General features: G+C 42.4%; 1 protein-coding gene and 1 long non-coding RNA gene across 4 annotated transcripts in view; both read left to right on the top strand.

Annotated features, from left to right (window-relative positions):
* Nucleotides 1–17,113, top strand: part of LOC105837687 (probable 2-oxoglutarate dehydrogenase E1 component DHKTD1, mitochondrial) — a 349,118-nt gene that overhangs the window by 169,171 nt on the left and 162,834 nt on the right. The window lies entirely within an intron of this gene.
* Nucleotides 13,136–14,324, top strand: LOC114254793. The gene is made up of 3 exons (XR_003626094.2): nt 13,136–13,334; nt 13,467–13,567; nt 13,653–14,324. It is a non-coding gene; the product is annotated as an uncharacterized LOC114254793 (long non-coding RNA).

Raw genomic sequence — 17,113 nt, 5'->3', positions numbered from 1 at the left:
CACCTACATGCACGAAACGTCTTTGTAATTGTGCCTTTTCACCTTCGAGTCGCGCGATCCTCGCCACCAACGATTGCCTTTGTCCGACGGCAAACCGAGGACGCTTTATGCGGCTATGTTCCTCAAGCTGTTGTATAATCTCATCGCATCGCTGCAACCACATAAAACACTCGCCCAAAGTAGTGACTCCATTTGCTTGCTCCAACAGTTCGCGTTCCACTTGCTCGAAATTATTCTCCATTTTTATCACTGTTGTCTTTTATCACTGTTTTAAAACAACACCATACAATCTTCAACAGGACACTCGCATATAGTTTCGTAGCACCTAATGCAGAATCGAAATTTGTCTTGAATTTCAAACTGCATTAGCTTGCTTTGTCTTTCACACCGAATATAAAAACATATCTCCTTCTCTTGCTCAGACAGAACGTATTCATCCTCATCATTGTTTAAAAGGTTTGAAAATTCGTGGTAAGTACGCAGCATTTTCTCTACATAGGGATTCTCAGTATTATAAGCAAAGTGGGACGTTATTGCTATCACTTCGATATACCTTCCAACACCTGCTGGTATCTCAATGAGATGGTAACAGCATTCCTGAGTCTTTTCTACGATTTGTTTTGCTATATCATATTCATTTTCATCGGTGTCAACCGAATTGAGTATCTCTTTATATAATTTGTGCTTCATATGATGAGGCCAGTTATCAACAAATTGGTCGTGTATGTAAACTTCCTGTATTATGGTGCGTTCATGCGTTCCGCGTATACCGAGTTCTCGATCACGTAGAAATTGCACTGGTGATATTCTCTGCACATCCTTTCGTTTTTCGGAATCATCATTATTGTTAAGGACATAAATGGCATCTTCTACGATATCGTCATTCATGTTATAATAATCTAGTTTTTATACTAAGAAGTCTCTACTGTGCGCACACTGAACACATATTGCACTAAATTATTACTCCGGATTGATGATGGTTTCAACTTGCACTCGGATCTTAAACTTCGCATCAAATGCGATATTATGCGCTTCCCGACCGCTTATATATTTTTTATAACTCTTTATTTTCTTTGTCTTAACATCGGTGCTTGACCTCTGCAAGATTTGCATTATTTGAATGTGCGATTCTGAATGATCTCATCAAGAAAGTATCAAATGATTTATGTACGTGCCTAAAACATATTTTTGTTACAGCAGCCGTACATCGGCGCTTGACCTCTGCAAGATTTGCATTATTTGAATGTGCGATTTTCGTATGATCTCATCAGTAAGTATCAAATGTATGTGCCTAAAACATATTTTGCCGCAGCAGCCGTACATCGGCGCTTGACCTCTCAAAGATTCACATTATTTGAATGTGTGATTTTCGTATGATCTCATCAGTAAGTATCAAATGTATGTGCCTAAAACATATTTTGCCGCAGCAGCCGTACATCGGCGCTTGACCTCTCAAAGATTCACATTATTTGAATGTGTGATTTTCGTATGATCTCATCAGTAAGTATCAAATGTATGTGCCTAAAACATATTTGCCGCAGCAGCCGTACATCGGCGCTTGACCTCTGAAACATTGGTCATCCTTGAATGTGTAAAGTTTGAAATAGTGATTGTCCCCTCTACTGAGATGTGTGAAAAAATATGTGATTGTCCCCTCTACTGAGATGTGTGAAGGGTGTGCAATATAAGAAGAGTTCTGACAACGGTATCACATCAGTTAATCAGTGGAATACGGACGGTAAAGTTCCAATCTTGCATTAGTTAATCAAAAGAAGTCGGAGTTTCCCTGAAAATGAACTATTACGTTCCGATTCAGCAGAATGAAACGTGCGATAAACCGTAAGTATTTCTTAAATTAATTAAATCAAATTTTGTTACATATTTAATTGGATTTTATTTTTTATATCTTGCAACATTTTTTCTTTACAGAACAATATCGCAGCCGCGTCATACTCCACGCATTCTGGGGAGGAGATTTGCTTTGACGACTACATTCTATAAATATTTGGATATAGGAATCAGTGTGGGACTTGAGCCTTTTGTAGAGATGATTCTTGGTGACAACAAGGGCAATGAGATATCGCTGTCACGTGATACCTGGGTAATAATTATTGAGAAACGGACAGATATCGAGCAACTCCTGCAGTCGACAACCGCTACATCGTTGTGGATTAATGATCTTTTCATCGAAGTCGTTAAAATACGTAACGAGAGTATCATAAAATTCACTTTAAATAACAAAATTATGTACATGAAACCATCGACTGTGCAATTTTTACTAAATCTTGAAGATGTTATCAATAATGCATATTTTAAGTTATGGGATGATATGCATATAGTAAAAGAACGATATAATCAATTTGTAAACTGTTTGCGGCGAAATAATATTCATAACAAGTGTGATGCAGTCAAATTGTTAAATGAAATATGTGTAAAAACTTCACTTGTAGATTGCGAACTGATGGTTTATGCATCAGACAATATTGTATACGACGCGTTACAAAAGGAATAAATGAAAAAAATTATAAATAATTATTATAACCTATTTTCTCTCTTCCCTATTCCTTTGCGGTATAATGGCGTGCGCAGAACCGAGTAGGAGGTACATAGATAAGATGGGTGGGAACGCATGTATGTAACCGCATATGAAAGAACGCAACGAATGAAAGAGAAAGAGCGAGAGAATGATAAAACTGTGTATGGCTGGAAATATCGCGTACGGATGAGAGAGATAGAGAGAGAGAGAGACAGATTCGGAATAGAGGGAGAGAGCGAGCACCGCGGCGATGGCTGCTACAACAGCGGCGGCGGCGGCGGCGGCGGCGGCGGCGGCGGCGGCGGCGGCGGCGGCGGCGGCGACGGCGGCGGCGGCGGCGGCGGCGGCGGTCGCGGACCCCGATTCCCCCTCTCCCGCTCCGGGTCGCGGACCCGAAAATACCGCGTCAGCAATTTCCGCACCGCGAGATCCTCCTCCCCGCGTGACGTCATACCCCCGCGCCTACCGGTACCCCCCGCACACCCCTCTCCCGCTCCCGGGTCGCGGACCCGAAAATACCGCGTCAGCAATTTCCGCACCGCGAGATCCTCCTCCCCGCGTGACGTCATACCCCCGCGCCTACCGGTACCCCCCGCACACCCGCACCCCCCTCGGAGCCCCGTAGTTAGAACTGTCATAGTATTAACTACTGATACCTAAGTGTCTTATTAACTAAAAAGATATTATTCAGAAAAGGAGAGGCCGCTCCCCTCCCTCGGGGTAATGAGCGGCCCCAAATGATTTTTCCCAGTCGGGCCGTCCGGCCCTTGTGACTGACGGAAAACGTCACGTCACAACTCCCCCTCCCGGGGAAGGACCGAGGAGGTCTTGGCCAGCGACAAACGTCGGACAAACCACCAATTCGACAGAAAGCACAAAATTTCACCAAAAATGAGCGTCAAAGCTCGCACCAAAAAAAACTTAAGCACTCAGTGGTACCTCACCTTACTCGCCTTTATTCTTCCTGTCTCTCCCTCATTACGACCAGCCGACTTTTCACAAACCGCTCACATTGATCGGGACTTTCACTGCTATACGGGCGCCAAAACAACTTCGCCACGCCAGGATTCACTCCTAACCGAGATGTTCGCCAAAACCGATACGCGTCTCGATTCTTACTTAAGAGGAATAGGGACGCGGGAAAGGAAGTAACTCACCCCCTCGTAGTTTATACACACAATATATTTTCTATACAACTACGACATCTCCCTCCCGAACCTCGACTCGGTATTCTTACAGCAAAAATAAAAGAGGAACTTTACAATACTGCCAGATGATTAAACAATGAAAAGAAAAAAAAACAAAAATAAGTACATAAACAAAAACAAGGGAAAGCACAGTCCTTCAATCAGTCTTGGTTGGAGGGGGGGGGGTTGTGATCACCACGAGACTCCGCAAAACTCCGCGCCCTTACTCTTCGCCGCGCTCTCCTAGCGACGTCTCTGGCCGCTCCTGCCTCGTCGCTCGGTACTGCCGCGGCCTCGGCGGCTCAACTACCGCTTCCGGCCTCTGGTGTGGCTTCGCGGTCCCTGCTCGGTTTATATGGTAGCCCCCTCTTGATATGTGGGATCACACCGCGGGCAGGACCTTATGGTCACCCCGGCTTCTCCGCACCTAAAAACAAAACCACAAAACGCTCCCATGGGCCTCGGGCAGGCGGAATAGCGGTGACCGCCCCCGCAGTTCTAACAACCGCGGGACAGTCCTCCGGGGCTTATGGCCCTTCGGTTGTGCCACACTCCCCCCTCGCTCCCTCGGTACGCGCTCGGTATGTTCAACGGATGATTGGCGGCCGGTGTTGGTGCCCGCGTCCCGCGTGGGTCTCCGATCACCAATGTCGTGTGCCAGTAGCACCGTTTGCGACATGGTGTTGTTCCGTGGTGCTGGTCGGGGCGTATTTACCCCTACCTCCCGCGTGGGCACTCGCACCCGTATGTCCCGCGTCTGGAGATCCGTCTGAGTACCAGCGTCAACCATGACGGGGAGGTCTCTCACGGCGGCTCCCTCTGTTGTGACACGAGTGGCGCGAATGTTCCGCTGCACGTCTGCTACATCCATCCAGAAACCTGGGTAGCGTCCGCTGATGTGGCAAACCAGGTCACGGTAGCGGAATAAGAAGACTACCCACTCTTCCATAGTTGTGACTGACGGAAAACGTCACGTTACATATTCAAATATTGAATTTATCTTCGTATTAATTACGAATGTGTAATAAAATTAATGCGTATTCACACGATAATAAAAAAAATAACAATCGCCGCTTAATTCAAGAAAAAAGGGGCCGCTTCGGTGTGAAGCTTGCATGGCGCCGATCGCCGATGCTTTTGTCCGCGGCGATAAAAATGTTCAAAGTTGTGATTGATACCTGTAGGATGATTATTTCAGTTATTGAATATGTGGTTCTGCGTTTCAGAAATTCCACGCTAAAGATTATTTCTCCGGTGCGCTTCGCAAGCCCCACATGTGAGGAAAGTTTCGCTTCTCTGTGTCGAAGAATCCACGCTTTTGAGGCGATAAGGAGAAAGACTCGTCGTTGCGCTTCGAGTGAGATGGAGAGGGACGTCGCCATCGACGCACGTCGCCTGATTTTTTTTGTAAAAGAAAGAGAGGGATCTGAGCGCAATCGCTCCTTTTAATTTGTCTCACTTGGCGTATGACTTGCGCTTTGCAAGTTTCACAATAGGAGTTTTGATCGGAAAAATAGGAATAATTCAATTTACCACACTAGATAACACAAGAATGAATGATTCGCGGATCAGACGCTTTGCCTGTTACGTAAACTCATTGCCGGTCAGACAAGGAATGAATTAATAATAAAAAAAAAAGGAATCAAGCGACGCTTCGTCGCCTACGCTGATCAAGGGACTCAAGACAAGAAAGCAATTAGAATGACGTCCGTGTTTTTTTTTTAAGGGAACGCTATCCCTCTTCCGGCCCCGGTCGTCAGCCGAAAAATCTTCGCATTCGGAAATTCCCTTTAATTCGGAACATTTTTCCGCCCGCTTTCGGAAACATTGTTATTGAATTTTCGTCCTTTGCGTTCGATTGGTAGTATACAAATTTTTGCGACTGGTCTCTTGAACGTCGCGGTAGGAGTCTTCACGGTTACTACGCGGGTAAGCTCATCTTGGCTCGGATGTAATTTTATTATGCGTGCTAACGGCCATTTGGTAGGCGGATAACATTCATCCGAAAGTAGAACTATAGAACCTTCCCTCAGCTCGTTCGAAGGGTGGTGTCACTTGGAGATCGATTGAAAGCGTTGAAGGCACTCGGTTGTCCAACGCTTCCAAAACAACTCAGTTTTCTGGCGGATTATCTGCCATCAAGACAAGCGTGATGTTGGTTTGTTTACTAAGCTTGGCTCTGGGAGTGGATAGCTTCTCCGATTAAAAAGTGTCCGGGAGTGAGGATGGAGAAGTCTTCACTATTGTCAGACATTGGACAGATAGGCCTGGAATTTAGCACCGCCTTAATTTGTATGATAAGAGTAGAAAGTTCTTTATAAGTTAACGCAGGGTCTCCAATTATTCGGCGAAAATGAAGTTTCGTCGATTTGACGGCTGCTTCCCAAATGCCGCCAAATTGAGGAGCTGCAGGGGGTATAAATTTCCACTCCGTGTCACAATTGGCCAGTAAGCTGGCCAGTTCCTTTAATTCTCGTGATGCTGTATTGAATAACCTTCGAAGTTCCACATCGGCTCCGACGAAATTTGTCCCGCAATCGCTTTGTAAAGTCGCACAAATTCCACGTCAATTGCAGAATCTTTTGTATGCGGCTAGAAAGGCCTCCATGATATAATCTGTTATTTCCAAGTGCACGGCTGAGGAAGCTAGGCATATGAAAATCGCCAAGTATCCTTTATAAGTTTTGGCGGTTCTTCCTCTCCAAGTCTTTAGTGTTATGGGAGAGTGAGTCCCAGATGCGCACAGTAATAAACGGACACAGCAAGCTGAGTGAAACGGACACAGTAACAAACGGACACAGACCAAACGGACACAGTAATAAACGGACACAGTGCGAAACGGACACAGTAACAAACGGACACAGTGCGAAACGGACGCAGTAACAAACGGACACAGACCAAATGCGCACAGAGCGAAACGGACACAGTGCGAAACGGACACAGACCAAATGCGCACACTGCACATGCGCACGGACCAAATGCATACACGGAAAGTCGCAAACCCATGTGATGCAGTGAATGCTTTGCACGCACACACACACACACACACACGCCTTCGGCCCCCCTCCCGCACCCACCCCGTCCAAGTCGCTAACCTATGTGGACTTTACTCTGCTTGCAATGTACATGGATTGCATTTGGTCCGTGCGCACGTGCAGTGTGCGCATGTGCAGTGTGCGCATTTGGTCCGTGTGCATTTGGTCCGTGCGCATTTGGTCTGTGTCCGTTTCGCACTGTGTCCGTTTCGCTCTGTGCGCATTTGGTCTGTGTCCGTTTGTTACTGTGTCCGTTTATTACTGTGTCCGTTTGGTCTGTGTCCGTTTGTTATTGTGTCTGTTTCACTCAGCCTGCTGTGTCCGTTTATTACTGTGCGCATCTGGGACGCTCTTTTATGGGACCAACATAATCGACTCTGGCATTCAAGAATGGTCGAGCCGGGTTCACTCTCGCCGGCGGCAGTTGTCCCATAAGTTGCTGAGCTCGTTGTTTCCGATGACGAGCGCAACGCACGCATCGAAGAATGTATGACCTTACCGGTGATCGACTTCCTAGAATCTAATAATTTTGTCGTACATGCGCTAAGGTGATTTGCATCCCACCGTGTAATGTTTGAGCGTGAGAATCTAAAATTATAAGAGTGGTTAATGGAGAATGTCTGGGCAATATGTATGGATGTTTTGACTCTGGATTTAATTGTGAATTATTCAGTCTTCCTCCCATTGTAAGAAGCCCGTTGCTATCTAGGAATGGGGTGAGACGGACCATTGGATTTTATTTTGATAGAAACCTTTCAGTAGATAACATCTTAATTTTTTCGTGAAAGTGAGCCTTTTGTATATATTGGATCCAGAATAGACGACTTTTTCTCAGATCAGAGTTAGCGGATGATTTAAGAGGTGAGAGTTCGTTTTGCGAAATCGAGCGATCGCCCGTTGACAGAGTGCTGTAATTCTCAAAAGCTTATTAATTGAGGAGTATCGGGTGAGCAAATCACAGTAGGAAGGCATCGCAGCACTTGTGGATGTTATTGCGTGTCGCGGTCCTTCTTCTTGGACAATTTTGGACGTGATTGGTGAGCTAATATTAGGCCAATGATATGAGGACTTGCTTAACCATGTTGGCCCTTTCCACTACAGGAGGTGTTGTTTCAGTTGAGCGTTGTCAACTCCTCTCGATACGCAATCGGCTGGATTGTCTTTGCCAGGCACGAATATCCATGAAGCTGCGGGGGTAATCTCTTGGATCATAGCAGTACGATTGCGAACGAAATCTTTACCAGCGAGAGGGATGTGTTGTAATCCATGTAAGTGTCACCGCAGAATCCGTCCACAGGTAAGCCGGGTACTTCGAAAGATTTAAGGTTTGTTGAACTTTTGACAATAGACGTGATAGCATAACGGCGGCTGTCAATTCCAGTCGTGGTATGGTCATGTGCTTTAACGGGGCTACTTTCGTCTTGGCACATATCAGGGAGATACAAGATTCTTCCGTATCATTCTCTTTAATGATTTTGATGTAGATGACGGCTACCATGGCAAGTTGTGAGGCATCGGAGAATCCGTGGAGTTCTATGGCAGTTGCAGTTTGATATAAATGCAGCCAGCGTGGAATTTTAATCTGACTTAGCGATGGTAAATCTTGACGAAAGTTGTGCCACCGTATCTCAAGCTCCTTAGAGATCGGCTCATCCCAGTTTAATTTTGCAACCCAGAGTTCTTGTATTAATATTTTCGCACGTATGACGACCGGCGAAAGGAAGCCCATTGGATCATAGAGCTGTGCAATCTCGGACAGAATAGTTCTTTTAGTGATAGTGTGGCCAGATGATGGTGCAGACCAGGAAGTAAATTGGAGCTCGTCTGTAAATGGGTGCCAACAAATTCTTAGGACCTTGACCCCGGATGTATTAAATTGAATGGCTGGGTTGTTTTCATTAGGAACGATGGCGAGATGCTGCAAGACTGCTTCAAAATTGCTGTTCCACTTCTGCAAGGGAAACCCGCCCACTTTGCAGAGCTGTGTCAACTGATCGATGATCTCCACTGTTTCTGTAACTGAATCAGCTCCCCCGAAAATATCTTCTACGTAACGCTTCTTGCTTAGGACTGTTTTGGGAAAGCGATGACCTTCATCCTTAATCAATTAATCAAGGACACGGAGAGATGAGAAGGGTGCGCAATTAAGTCCGTAAGTGACTATTGTCAATCGAAATGGATATGGCTCCTGATTTTCGTTGTGCCAGTAAATTCTTTGGAGATCTTTATCATCTTTGTGAATAATGATCTGGCGGTACATTTTAACAATGTCAGTGGAAAAGACATAGCGGTGCTGTCGGAACCAGAGTAAGACTTCGAAGATGCCCGTTTGCAGTTTCGCTCCAGAGTGCAGAATGTCATGACTGAGACCCTGTTGTTCGTACGATTCGAGCCATTGAATACCACTCGTAATTTGGTAGTTTGGCTGTGTTCGCGGTACACCCCATGATGGGGTAAGTAATGCGAAGGGTGACGGCTAATTTCGGACGCAGGTATAGGCTCCATGTGACCGAGCATTTGATATTTTTGCAGAAATTCTGTATACAGATGCTGATATTGAGGATCTCTCGCGAATCGTCGATGCAGTCGGTGTAAACAATTAAGAGCTGTGGAAGAAGAATTTCCTAAAGAGGAAGATGATAATTTTAAAGGTAGCCGTACAATGTATCGGCCGCATTCATCGCGTCGGTAATTTGCGCAGAAATGTTCTTCGCACGCAAGTTTTTCAGGGCTGAGTGTCGTGGGAGTAGTTTGACGTAGCTCTTCTTGCTCCCAAAATTTGGTCAATAATTGATGAAGCTGATGATCAATTGAGCAATGGTAGTTTCCGGCTATGTCAGCAACTGTTTCTATATTTACCGGGCTGGATACAATCCAGCCAAAGATGGTGGCTCGCGCGAACGGTGAAGACGAATCACCCTGAATTATTTTCGGTTTAATAATATTGCCGTAAGAATCCGCTTTCAGGTTGATGTCCACTAATTGTAGTTTTCCAAAATCGGGGTCGGCTAATGATAGACCTTGCAAGTGTCCCCAGGAATTTGATGGAATAGTAAAGTTGGGCAGCTTGGAGGTCACCTTTGGCAGAATGTATGCGTTTAATTCATAAATCACGGAAGTCGTGAATCGAGCGTAGCGGTAAAATGACATGCCCTCGTGTACGTCCAGAATACGTTCCGCCTATGCCGAGTAGTGGAATGGCTGCCCTAGAACGGGGTAATCGAAGAGATTTGACTAGATCTTTTGTAACGAATGATAGTTCGGATCCAAAATCAATTAGCATTCGAGCAATCTTGAAGTCTCCGTCGAAAATAGGTATAGATATTCGACAGGTGGCTAATAAAATGAGAGATCGTTCATTAGCTGCTGTTTCTGTGTGAAGGGTGCAAGTGGATCCTAATCATTGTTGCGATGCATGAGGTTGAGCCTTTTCGCCTTTCGCTTCTTGAGATTTAGAGTCATTCGATGTCGATTTTTTGGATTCGGTTGCTGTATTCGCTGATTGACTTGATTTTAGGCTGTCGTGGATCATAGAGTGGTGCTTTTGACCGCATTTCAAACAACGCCGCGTGTTAGAACAGCGGGCTACTGCATGACTACCAAAACAATTAAAGCAAAGGCGTTTATCTGTTATAAATCGTCGCCGTCGTTGTGCGTTCATCGCCTGGAATTGTGGGCAAGTGTGTAGGTAATGTTCTGCTTTGCACATTTGGCATGATAAGCTTCCTGAAGTTTTTGAAGTGGTGGCCATCAAGCTGCGCGATTTATTTTCCAGCTTGCCGGACGACCGAAATGGTTGATGCTTTCTCGTTGATTTACCGCCAACTTCCAACTCTAAGGTTTCCCACGTTCGCGCCCGACCAATGAAAAACTCTTCAAATTGTTTTAATGTAGGGTAAGAGGAGGTTGGACCTATTTTCCCCTCCCACCGTTCCCGGGTATCAGCATCTAACAGCCGACTAAGTTGATGCATTAGTAGAGCATCCCAGGTGTCTGTGCATCCAAGCCCCTTGAGCGCTTCCGTCGTCTCAGAGACGGTCGACAACAGGTTATTTAATTCACGGGCGGATCTTGATTTTAACTGCTTTAAGTTGGTGATCCGATCAAGATAAGAAGAAATCAAAAGCCGTTTGTTTTTGTAGCGATTGACCAGCTTTTTCCACGCTATGGAATAGGAATCCTCCGCTACTACAATATTGACCACGAGCTTAGCGGCATCTCTTGTTAAGCTCGTTTTTAAATAGTGTATTTTCTCTACGTTATCCAGCGATTTGTTATTTCCAAGTATGGAGAGGAATAGGTCATGAAAGGATCGCCATAAGCTATAATTTCCAGAAAATTTCGTGATTTCGATTTGAGGTAATTTCCGTCGATTATTAGATATATGCGGTGTGAATGAAGATGAACTGGAATTCTTGGAGGATGCATGAGACGATTCTATTGCTTCTTGACGCGTAAGCAGTGTAGCCCATGCCTGCACGTAAAACTCCTGACAGCGCTCAAAAATCTTCGTTTTTATATAAGACTGTTTGTTGATGAGTTCCGGATCCAGAGCTATGCTCTGATTGAAATTTAACCCAGTTACTTTCCAAGAGTTCCAAGCCTGTGCTAACGGGATGCCGGGTCATGATTTCGGTGCCGCCTTTCACCGTGTCTTGAAGTGTATTTTGAATGCGTAGAAATCGGCTTAATTGCGCCGAGATGCGTGATGCGATCGGTGACATGACGACAAGAAGGTTTTTCTTTTACTTGATAAATCCGCAATTATGAAAAAGAATCTTGTTGATCCTTTAGAACCTGTAGGAGAAAAGGAATATGTGTTCTCTCTCCCCCCCCCCCCTTTTTTTTTAAGAAAACATTTATGAACTATTCCATGTAGTCTGTCCTTTGATGACGCCACTTATCCGGCTTGAAGGACCAAAAAATAATGTTTTGTTAAGTTATACAATATTAATTTTGGTAAAAAGAAATGTGGATTGAATGAGATGCGTATCAATAAAATTGTCGCAGGTCATGTAAAGGTAAACCGCATGGAATATTCTGAAGGATTTATGTTTATTTTACAATTTAATTTACAATATTTTCAATCGATTATGTATTAATTACTTCATTATTAGAGAACTTTAAAAATTTGAAAAGTATAACAAATATTATTTAAAATGCGAAATTTAATTTAATTAATCATGTATTTTAATATTAAGATTAATAATCAATTAATGAACGGCAGCTAAAAACGATGCAAAAAATAAGAGAATAATTAATAATATTCAAATATTGAATTTATCTTTGTATTAATTACGAATGTGTAATAAAATTGATGCGTATTCACACGATAATAAAAATAATAACAATCGCCGCTTAATTCAAGGAAAAAGGGGCCGCTTCGGTGTGAAGTTTGCATGGCGCCGATCGCCGATGCTTTTGTCCGCGGCAATAAAAATGTTCAAATTTGTGAATGGTACCTGTAGGATGATTATTTCAGTTATTGAATATGGTTCTGCGTTTCAGAAATTCCACGCTAAAGATTATTTCTCCGGTGCGCTTTGCATGCCCCACATGTGAAGAAAGAGTCGCTTCTCTGTGTCGAAGAATCTACGCTTTTGAGGCGATAAGGAGAAAGACTCGTCGTTGCGCTTCGCACAAATTCGAGTGAGATCAAGAGGGACGTCGCCATCGACGCACATCGCCTGATTTTTTTTGTGAGAGAATGAGAGGGATCTGAGCGCAATCGCTCCTTTTGATTTGTCTCACTTGGCGTATGACTTGCGCTTCGCAAGCTTCACAGTAAGAGTTTTGATCGGAAAAATGGGAATAATTCAATTCACCACAATAGATAACACAAGAATGAATGATTCATGGATCAGACGCTTCGCCTGTTACGTAAACTCATTGCCAGTTAGACAAGGAATGAATAAATAATAAAAAAAAGGAATCAAGCGACGCTTCGTCGCCTACGCTGATCAAGGGACTCGAGTCAAGAAAGCAATTAGAATGACGTCCGTGTTTTTTTTTAAGGGAACGCTATCCTCCTCCCGGCCCCGTCGTCAGCCGGAAAATCTCCGCATTCGGAAATTCCCTTTAATTCGGAACATTTTTATATTATCCGGTTCCATTGCTTTCAACATCTGTAAGCTATAGTAGCAATAATATTTCTTTTATTCCGTGCAAACCTTTTAAGAAATTTAAAAAATTACGTGATTTCGACATTACATTAAAAAATAATCAAGAAGGAAAAAAACAAATGGTAAAGAATATATATAAAATATAAAAAATAATAAAAATAAAAATAAAATAATAAAATATATAATAACAATAATATATATTATTTATATATATAATATATGTATTAAAATATATATTTACAAGAAAGGGCTCAAACAATTGTATATTAATCTTTGTATGTACATTTTTCTTTGTAGGAAATATATTTTTATTTATTAGAAAGCACTTCTTTCCAAGACCAAATAAAAGCTGAATTAGAAAAAATATTTAATAAATTGGATACAAAATCTTCCTGGATGGGTCGCAAAGGCAACCTCGAAGTGAACACGCTAATAATTATGGACATTTTAAAACGTATATAAAAATTGACAGAAATTTAGAAATATATGTCTAATTATAAAAATTTTTTAAAATAAAATTAATGATTTTAATAGTATAATAATTACCGATATTATATTAATTTTTTTTGTTACATTTATTTTGTAGAATCGACTAGAAAACACTTTCCATTTATGACTGATAAAGAATTTCAGAACTATGTGTCACTTTGGTTAAGATACTAAAAAAATCGCTTCGACAGAGAATTAGTATGTTTCTACGTTTTACTTGTGTATTTTATTGTTTTCGATGTAATGACATATAGTAATTTATTATTCTTCTTATTTTTTACAGACAAAGCAGCAACGACATCAATAAATTTTATAAGTTAATAAGTTTTATAAGTTTTTTTATTTTAACATAAAAAAATCTATAGGTACACGACAATTGTTCGGATTTTTTATTATATTAAAATAATTGTTTAGCGAGTGCAATGATGTCAATTAATTGGTGGATTGTTTATCTTAATTGTAGTCATGTCAGTGATTGTTGTTTTATTGTCAATTATGTATCATTGTATCTTATAAGTTAGTTATATATATGTGTGAATCAAGCTTGCTGAAATAATAATTTAAAAATAATGCATTGTTCACTGAAGAAATAATGAAATCGATTTAAAAGCATTGTACATTGTTGATTTAGTGAGTAATTATTTAAAAATAAAATGTGCATTACTCGGATAATGAAAAATGCAGAACATAAACCATTATGCATTACATTTTAATAGATAATGCGATCAGGGGGCAATTATCTATTACTAAAGTAATGGATAATGGAACATGAGGACAATTACCCATTACTAAAGTAATTCATTAAAAAATGTAATGCATTACTTCGGTAATGTGAAAAAAATATGTCATGCATTATTTCGGTAATGAAATCCAACATTCTCAGTAATAGTTTCTATAATGGATGGTTTCTATAATAATTGGTGGATAATGAAATTAATCTATAAAGACTAAGGTCCTGATTGACTGACTCATTATTCATCGATGCCTAGCCTAGATCCCTAAACTCAGAAACATGAGTCAAGCGAGAAACGTCATTAGTATCGAGTTCGAGTGAAACAGATATTGGACTCCGGCGAATCTAAATCACGTCTTCTCACTTATCATAATTCTATTTTTCTTGAGCGTGCGGCATTGGTAAAAGAAGCAACACCGGCGCAATTTTTTCCGAGTCCCAATTTTTTTGCTCCTCTCCGTCTCCATTTTGCCGCACGCCCAGTAACACGTACAGCACTTCATGTGTGTGGGTGATCGCCGCGCTGGACTCCAAGGGACCCCATTTCTGCCGGTGCGTGTACGTTCCTGCACTAACCGTTACTATGTCGCGCATGCGCGAAAAAAGCGAACACACTGACACGCGGTCGGAAATGCCACGTCGTGTTGCACGCGATAAAATATGGCGGGCGGCACTGTGTTAGCGCGTTACTCGGTCGCTCGCTCGAGATTCTTTTTCCCAACTATGTTCCGAATGTTAATTTATTAAAGTCCCGCACTTGATATTCACTCGCGGGACACGCGTAACAGTGTGACTGATTAGTTACTGATCTGTTGTCTGCTAATGGGCAGCCGCTTAAATAATGCCGCGACATATTGGAGGGGCGATATGACTATACATATATGGTCATAGCCGCGCGCATCCGATACGCGGGAAATATTCGCGACAACAATCGCCAAATTGCGCACTTGCATTTCTGATGGAAATGTGACGTGATCGTTGCTAAGCTGAGATCAATAAAATTCCGAGCGATGCCTAATGCGTTGACCGGTGCGATGACCGGCCGGCAGCGCACGAGGCACTTGACACCTCGCGATAGTATGCAGCCTTCCTTGCCGAGTTATGATGTGCTATTCTTACCCAGGCAACAAAGACAAGTCATTTTGACGTCAAATTTTGATCATATTGGTACGAATGACGTCCTATGATCAAAATGCGACCATGACATTTAAATGATGGCATATTAACGTTATTTAATGACGTCTTTATGATGTAATATTTTGGTTCTATTTCTCGCCGTTATTCCATGACGTTATTATGACGTATTAATTCGATCCTGCTTCTCGGTTAGCGAATATAATAATTGTTAGGTTGAACGAACTTATCTGAAGTTCATAATTATGCTCTTTGTTTCATTCGGATGGAAACTATGTAGTCATACTTCCGCACGCTCCTCGACAACAGAATTTAAAGTACCGCCAAAAAGAAAGTCGCGCCCCCGCGCACGCGAGCACTCCCGCGAGTGTCGCCGCGGCACGCGCCATGCTGCTTCATAAGTTCCAATCCTTTTGCAAATCGCTTCTACTGGGGGTGGAAAATAAATGATGGGTAGGTGTCCATCCGGACGAGACAAAGAGCATAATTATGATCAAACTTCACTTCAGGTAAGTTCGTTCAATTTAACAATTATGCCTCTATGTGTCTTGTCCGGATGGAAACTACATATGTAGCTGTTCATAGACTAGCGATTTGCCAGTGAAAGTAATGTATAGGTATTCCATTACTGGGAGACTGTAAGCGAGTACTGTAATAACTAAGAATGACAGATGATTCTGTAAGTATAAAGTATTTAATAAGTGTGGATATACAGATGGAATACTGTGGTTTTATAAAGATAAAAGTTACCTGCTTCAGGAGTTATTTATACTTAAAGGTAAAATAAACCTCTAAGGCTAATGACAAAAAAGCTTTGGTTTTATGTAGCGATTTTTAGAGTGACAGAAATTAAGGTAATAAAACCGCGTTGCTAAATTCTTCAGGGTTAAAAAGCGGTCTATTGTAAAAATTAGCAAACACTCGGAATTCGGTCCAACCCGCGGCGCGTTTAATAATATCAATAGAGATTCTCCTTGAGGCTGCTTGAGACGTTGCAGCGTGTCGAGTGCTGTGTGCTGAAAAAAAGGAAGTATTTATGCCACATTCTTCCAAAGCTAAATGAATCCACCGACTAATAGTTTGTGTCGAGACCGCCCTCTGCGATCTAAAAAATGAAATGAATAAAAAATCGCATGTAGAAGGGCGTGATTTCCTGGTAAATTCTATATAATGTTCCATGAGACGAACGACGCAAAGGTTCTCATGGTTTGTGAAACGGGAGAAAAGGAAAAAGGGTTGAGCACGACCTAGTGCTGAAGTTTTTATCCGATCCGGAACGCGAATAATCATCTTCTCGTTCAAAGAGATCTGTGAAATTCGTATTAAACTGAGCGTCTGCGCTCTGTGACCGGTAGCGAGAGCTAGAAGAAGTATCAATTTCTTGGTAATATCCTTCAAAAGAAGTCCTTCATATAGGTAGATAGAAGATAACTTAGCTATCACAGGAGCGAGATCCTAGACAAAACCGTACCGCGGACGAGGCGGTTTGAATACCGAAACACCTTTACAGAATCGTTTGACCATGGATGATTACCAATTTCGTTCTGGGAAATTAAAGAAATCGCTGATCTTGTCATATTTAGGCATGAATAGGAAGAGGTTTTGGGAATTTTCTGGGCTATAAAAATTGATATTAACCTATGATGCTGGCAAAAATTCTACCAGGCGCGGAGCGAGTAGGAGTATTGTTTAATGGTTGATTCCGATAGGGAGGCTAGTAGGACTGGTATTGCAGTATCTGGCACGGAGCGAGTCCTGAATGCCTTCCTGATAATTTCGCGACCCCCAGGGAAAGCGTCCTCCATGTTGGGTGGCAGATCCTGAAAGGTGACGATAAAAGAGAATAATTAGGGGGTAGAATTAACGGTTCGGAAAAT

Source organism: Monomorium pharaonis, chromosome 5, assembly GCF_013373865.1.
Source record: "Monomorium pharaonis isolate MP-MQ-018 chromosome 5, ASM1337386v2, whole genome shotgun sequence".
NCBI classification, from domain to species: Eukaryota; Metazoa; Arthropoda; class Insecta; order Hymenoptera; family Formicidae; genus Monomorium; species Monomorium pharaonis.
Note: the sequence above shows the minus strand (reverse complement) of the source record. Positions and strands in the feature narration are given on the sequence as shown.